Genomic DNA, 7,196 nt, shown 5'->3' on the forward strand with positions numbered 1-7,196 from the left:
TAAAAGAATAAAAAACCACCAAAAGATAGGCGTGCTAAGTCACTTCAGTGTGGCAGCTTGTTTTCGTTGGGACTGGGACTTAGTTAGCTTTGAAAAGCCAGAACACTGAGGATTGGCGGAATGGAGGGCAGGGTGGGGCAGAAATTGTGCAAGGCACTCAAAGGTGAGGGAATAAAAGTCGTGAGCTTTCAGGGAATCTAGCCTCGGGAGGCAGAGCCAAGTCACCAGGACTTGGCTGGCAGAGTGATTCCCGAGAATTGAACGTGGCAGGTGTAGCTATCTGGGCTCCTGGCAGTGGTTCGAGCTGGTAGGGTCTCTGGGAGATTCTTCCTTTTCCTCCCTTCTTGGAAGCTCTCTGACTAGCCTCCCTGGTACCTCACGCCCTCCATACCCTCTGGCTCTCCACAGGGCTCCCTGCCCTACTGGTCAGTCTTCCCAGTCCACGATGGCCTTGGGCCCCACCAACTCATGCCCTTTCTTTTCCATGCCCACCCTCCATTTCCAGCAAGCTAATAAAGATTTTGAGCTGTCAGACTAAATGTACCCTTAAAAGGTTGAGTGTGGAGAACAATCGTTCTGAGCTGCATTCTGTCTTTTTCCATATCTTCTTTGAAATCTGATCGAACTAGGTCATCTGTTCTTTGCCTATGATTCATTACACTCAGTTTTCTCACCTATCTTTTTAACTGCATGTGTTTAGAGGCACCGGACTTATACTGAAAGCACACGAAGAAAATCATCTTTTTTTTTTTTTTTTTTAATTAGGATTTTTAGGTCAAAAGAGGAAATATCTTCTTAGTCTCTTTTAAGTTCTTGGAAGAACAGCCTCTTGAGTGACTACTAGGGAGGGTTGCTAAGCAGTTCTCATTCATTCAATAAATTGAACAAAGATTTGCTGCCTTATCACGTGCCAGGAATTATTCTCAGCAGCAAGGGTGTAGCAGCAATTCAGATAGACATTACCCCTGCCTTCCAAATCCTACTCAAAGGGGAGTAGACGTAGCTGCCAGCAGTGTGGAGGGGTTTGTGAAGATATGCCGGATTTCCCAGCACCTCCGTGCTGTGTCCCACTTCTGAAGCAGACCCCTTATCTCCTCCATGTGGAATTTCCATTGCTCGTAAGCAAACCGAGGCTTTCAAAGAAGAAACATGCAACCAACCTCAGGCCCCCTTTGCACCGTCTTGCTGCTCCTTGTCACAACTCCAGGGCTCTCAGCAGTACCTACTTACTCACCCACGTTACCCAGCAAGCTCTAGACTTCGCATTAACCTTGGTTTTTAAGTGGGGGGGGCGGGGCGAAAACCTGTGTTTGTACTCCTGATGTTCAATACCTTCAACACCAATTAGCTCTTGTTTGGAAACAACCCAATCGTTCCAAATTCTAGCTAAGAAAACAAGAAACTATTTTAATTCAAGGTTTAATGAGTGCAGCAGAGAATAAAATTGGGGTTTGTACTGGTTTACTGACTTTGTAGAACAAATAAGGGGCAATTAGAGGGGAAGGGGGGAAGCACAGAATATACTAAGAACAGAATTCTCTCAAAGATGTGTGAACGTTTGTGCTATGTTAAATTACAGAAACTAAACCAGTCCTGTCACCATTCAATGAGCTCCCTAGTTGTGTGATATCATAATCTGCATAGATGAGAAGATAAAATTAAATTGTAAATCCCACCTATTTGGAAGCAGAAGAATTTATACAGAATTCTTTCTTTTAAAAAAAATTGTTTTTTAACATTTATTTATTTTTGAGAGACAGAGAGGGACAGAGCGCAAGCCGGGAAGGGGGAAAGAGAGAGGGAGACACAGAATCCGAAGCGGTCTCCAGGCTCTGAGCTGTCAGCACAAGAGCCCGATGTGGGGCCTTAACTTTTGAACCGTGAGATCATGACCTGAGGCAAAGTCAGCTGCTTTACCAAGTGAACCACCCAGGCGCCCCAGTGCAGAATTATTTCAAACGAAATGACATTTGCTTTGGGAAGTAAGAAAATTACAGATAATAGGAGATCTCTGCTCTACTTTGCTTCAAGCCTGAAATACTGACTTCCAACGCATCCCCCACCTTCCCCCCTCCAGCCTATCGGAAGAATCTACCTTGACAGTGACAGTGGGTGCCTCCATCATGCTGGGTCTGGAGAGAATTTGCCTAAGCCCCTGCCTTGGACAGACCTGATTCTTTTCTTTTCTCCTTGTGGCTTTCAGCAGACCAACAATTCACCTAACTGGGAAATCATTATTAATTATTTTTAATGTGATATGGGATTTTGGTTATTAGAAATACATATTGAAGTATTACAGATAACATGATGCAATGCCTGGAATTCACTTCAAAATAATCAAGGGGTCAGGAAGAGGGTCACCAGTCAACCCCCAGCCGAAAATTATTGACACTAGATATTGGGTACACGGAGATTCATTATACTTTCTACTTTTATATGTATTTGAAGTTTTTCATAGCAAAAGGAAAAAGATTTTAAAAGTTAAATCTATAAGAGGCCATCTTTATAAAACTTCGTTTGATAATCTGAATGCCATTTTAGTGTTGACAACAAGAATGAATAACTACGGGCACTGTGTTACATTCTTTCCATGCGTTATTCTAGTTAATCCTTATGACAAGCCCAGAAGGTCAGTATTATTATCCTGATATTACAGATGAAGAAAATGAGACATAAGTGCAAAGAACCTGACTAGCTCTATAGCATATAGTGACAGAGCAAGGGGTGAAATCAGGTCTGGCTGACCTAAGGGACCTACTATAAAATCACTATGTGTTGTTCTTCACTTATAATATTTATTCCATAAAGGGATAGAATGCTGTCAGTGAAAATCTGGACATGCAGCCCTTTGTTTATTCACTCAAATGAATGTTTACTGAGCCTATGCTGTATCCCAGGCACCGTGTGAGGTATGCAGTAATGACAAATGGGCTGAGCCAGTGCTGATGGGCCAGCATCATTTTCTTCAGCCAGGTCTTGGTAGTGAAGGGCCACATGTTCCTTATTCTCCTTCAGAAAAGTGTTTAGGGGCCCCTGGGTGGGTCAGTTGTTTAAGCGTCTGACTTTGGCTCAGGTCATGATCTTGCAGTTCGTGAGTGTGAGCCCTGTGAGTTCGAGCCCTGCGTCGGGCTCTGTGCTGATGGCTCAGAGCCTGGAGCCTGCTTTGTAGTCTGTGTCTCCCTCTCTCTCTGCCCCTCCCCCACTTGTGCTCTGTCTCTCTCTCACTCAGAAATAAACATTAAAAAATTAAAAGAAAAAAAAAAGAAAAGTGTTTAAAAACTGGTGTCCTGGACTGCCTCAGTGGGGTATATCCAAGGGGTCAGATGGACTGGGTTTCTGCCCCAGGTTCTTTCCCTCTTTCTATGATTTGGTAAGCAGAAAGGTCTCTTTTTAAAGTTAATAAAGAATAGTAACTTGAAATCCACTCTTCTCCTCAGACCCACAGAGAACCATATATTTGTAGTACCAATAACTGGGAGCTATTTGTTCTTTCTCATGCTGGGCCCTCAATAACTCTGCTGAATGATGCCCATGACCTTTAAGCAGTTCTGAATTCTGGAAATAATTGGCATGAATTTCAAAATAGCTTATGGACTTAAATTCAGGGAAAAAAAAAGGAACTCTATTGTTGAAATACATGCAATAAACACAATGACCAATCTGATCAAGTTCAACTTTGATTAATTTTTTGGACCATGAACACTAATACATTATTTAAAATTTCCATTCATAAGACTTGGGGCTTCCTTATCGTAACTTTTCCTACTCTTCACTCCTGTTGCTCTGAATAAAAGACGCTATTGATTTTACTTTGTTCTTGACCAAGGTCTTTTACTGACCCTGAAAATCCTACTGGATATAACGTGCCATTATACCCATACACTAGCATGTGCTTGGACTTTGTTTCAACTCTGGAAAGATTTTCATGGTGGAACCAGATTCCAGCCAGTTGGCACCCCTCTGCTGCAGCCACTTGGGTCTCTGCCACCACCGTCTCTTGCCTGGGTTGTGGTCACAGCCTCCTGTCCATTCTCCCCACCTCTGCCCCTGTCCTCTGCAACAGGAGTGTTTCTCTAAAACACGAGACTTTGTTCAAAACCTTCTAATGTCTTCTCATCTCTGTCAGAATACAAGTCAAAAATCTTATAGTCACCTACCAGACTCTAGGTAATCTGGCCCTGTTATCTCTAAATACATCTCCTTTATCTCACCTCCTAACCCACAGTGCTCCAGCCCTGTGACCTTTTTGCTGACCTTTGTTTTTATATCAATACAAGTATTTACACTAGGAATTTACTCTGAAATGTATGCCGCAGGCTCCCTCTTTTGCTCTGAAGTGGGATATACTCTTTGTGTTCTTTTTCTTAACAATTCTGCAATATAGATTGTTTGAATTTTAATGATTTCCAGAGAAAAAGATGCCGACTTATGCAATCACGTGCAATTTGGAAATCCCCCCCTTTTTTTAAAAGTTTATTTATTTATTTTGAGGGAGGGTGAGAGAGAGAGAGCGCCCAAGCTGGGGGAGGGGCAGAAACAGAGCAGGACAGAGATCCAAAGCAGGCTCTGTGCTGACAGCAGACAGCCTGATGCAGTGCTCGAACTCATGGACCATGAGATCATGACCTGAGCTGAGATTGGATGCTTAACCAACTGAGCCACCCAGGGACCCCCCAGAAATCCCCTCTTATTGCTTTGCTTTCTGGAAGTTGAACGGCAGAAAGCTGGATTAGTATTCATTATTATTCATGAACAAAGATAAAATATGGCCACACAACTGCTTAGGTGTAATATCCATTCAACAAGATGTACACTGAGCATCTAAACAAAATTTAAAAACCCTAATGAACCTCAGACTAACTAAAATACCTTTTGAATTTCAAAGTAATGACTTTGTCTTATTTTACTGTAGTGTTGTGAGGAACCACCATAAGCAACTTATTAGAGTGTATTTCCAGCTTCACCTAAGGCTATTTCTGGAGATGGCCTCTGGGTTATCAAAGTTAAAGCATGACTTATATTCAAAGACAGCTGGAAGGCGTAATGTGTCTTTTTTTTTTTTTTTTTTTTACCAGAAGCTAGAGACATCAGACCACAGTGGGAAAAGCTGCACTTTGAAGTTGAGTAAAGCTTGAGTTCGAATCCCTCAAAATAGATCTATCTCAGCTTCATCCACTTGTGATGAGTTTCCCATCCTGGTATGCAAAGGCCCAGAGGATGTCATTTCTTATCCCTCCCCAAATGCCCAGACAAATCCCGAGCACAGACTCAATTCACTTAATTTCTGGGGTCTCTGAATTCTTTTCCTGAACCCATTTAAACATCCTACATTCAAAAGGTACAAACCTTGAGTTTTAAGGTAAATAAGTCCTGGGGACTTAATGGACAGCATAGTGACCAGAGTTAATGATGCTGTATTGTATATGTGAAAGTTGCTAAGAGAGTAGATCTTAAAAGTTTTCACAAGAAAAAAATTGTAACTATGTGTGGTGATGGATGTTCCCTAGACTTACTGTGGTGATTATTACACAATATGTACGAACAGCAAATCATTCTGTTGTATACCTGAAACTGATAGGTCAATTACATCTCAGTTTTTAAAAAACCCGTATTCCCCAAAGGAGGGCTCCACCTTAATATTGCGGAGGATGCCCTAGCTTCTCCCCACCTCGTTTCCTTCCCTCAGCTACATACGACTCCAGCAGAGGTTCCTGCAGGGTCCAGGCTCCCGGGCCCCAGCCCCAGAGGGGCACTTTGCCCAGGCTCTGTGGCACCCCTGCACCCCACTGCCCTAGCTCCAAAGGGTCCCAGTCCTGCCATCCCCCCATGTTTTAGGTACATTCTGATTTCCTACTATATTGTATTCCCAAGATATACCTCTTTGGTTTCTAGTTCATCCAAAACCAACTTTGCTGTGCCCTGGTTTCCTCACTTGGAAAAAATTGTGTAATACCTGCCCCACCAGCTAGTGGGGAGGGCTGATAAGAGAAATTGGCCAAACAGCTGCCTGTAGCAGAGGCAGGGTAAACATTAGTCCTCCTTGCAGGCTTGGTGAGTGGGGGACGGCTGCCACAATGTTCCCTGAACATTCAAGCAGGAGTCAAGCAGGAATCCTGCTGTGGAGAGCAGGGAGAGGGAGTCAGAGTGGCTGCATGTGAGCCCTACCGAGAACAGTGGAGTTGACGGGAACAGCTCTATAGGTGGCATAACACAGGCAGAATCATTACGCTTAAATGTCACTTCCTCAAGAGGCTGGATCTCAGCTAGGTGCCCTTGTCATGCTGTGGTTGCACCGTGTGCTTTTCCTTCATTTTATTTGTCCGTTTGTTTGCGAGGAAGAATTTGAAGATTTAATTATGGTTTCCTTCCCGCACTTTGGCATCTGATCTTTATTGGGTGCTTGCGTACAGCCCTTGCGAGTACCGCGCGAACAGCTCTCTGAGCTGATTTCGTGACTATGTTGTGCACCTGCACCTAGTAAAGCAGGGCAAAGAGAAGCCAAGGGACTTGCTCTAAATCACTTGGTGAGTGGCAAAGTCGGGGTTCTAACTCAAGGGTCTGACTTGGGAGCCTTTGCTCTTCATTAACCACTACCCCAACACGTATTTGAGCCTGGGGGCTACCGGTGCGTGCTTGGCTCTCGGTGGGTGAAAACACATCGACCGAAAGAAGACATTTCTTAGACCACATCCTCATTTGAAATCGATCCTTCTCCGAGATTTGAATTTAGAGCACCCTTCTCCAGCCATCGTTTCTAACTCAGGGTGGGCATCAGGGCCTCCTATTGCTCAGGTCCCACACTTCACCCCTGCCCATTGCGTGTAACATGCCGTTCTTGGCCTCTCGCCAGCAGGTAGGGTTCCCTCTCCTTCCTGGAGCTTCTGGTCTGGTAATCCCGTGCTCATTCCCCTTATTTTGAAAAGATGGCTTTGCATGGGGTAGCTACGTGACAAGATACAGGTTCTTCTTCCTCTCTGAGCCTGTTTCTTCACTCATGAAACATGGGTAATATGGGATCTTAGTAATGACATAGCACATGTGAAACACTCAGCATCGTGCCTGACACGCAGTAAGGACTCAGTAAATGTCAGTTGTTGTTTGCTCCTCGGCTCCAAACGTCATGTGACAAGAGGCAGAGGCTGGTATGATACAGCTAAGATTTAAGGCAAGCTGAGGTTTGCCAGTAATCATGAGAG

Source organism: Prionailurus viverrinus, chromosome B2 (genome assembly GCF_022837055.1).
Source record: "Prionailurus viverrinus isolate Anna chromosome B2, UM_Priviv_1.0, whole genome shotgun sequence".
NCBI classification, from domain to species: Eukaryota; Metazoa; Chordata; class Mammalia; order Carnivora; family Felidae; genus Prionailurus; species Prionailurus viverrinus.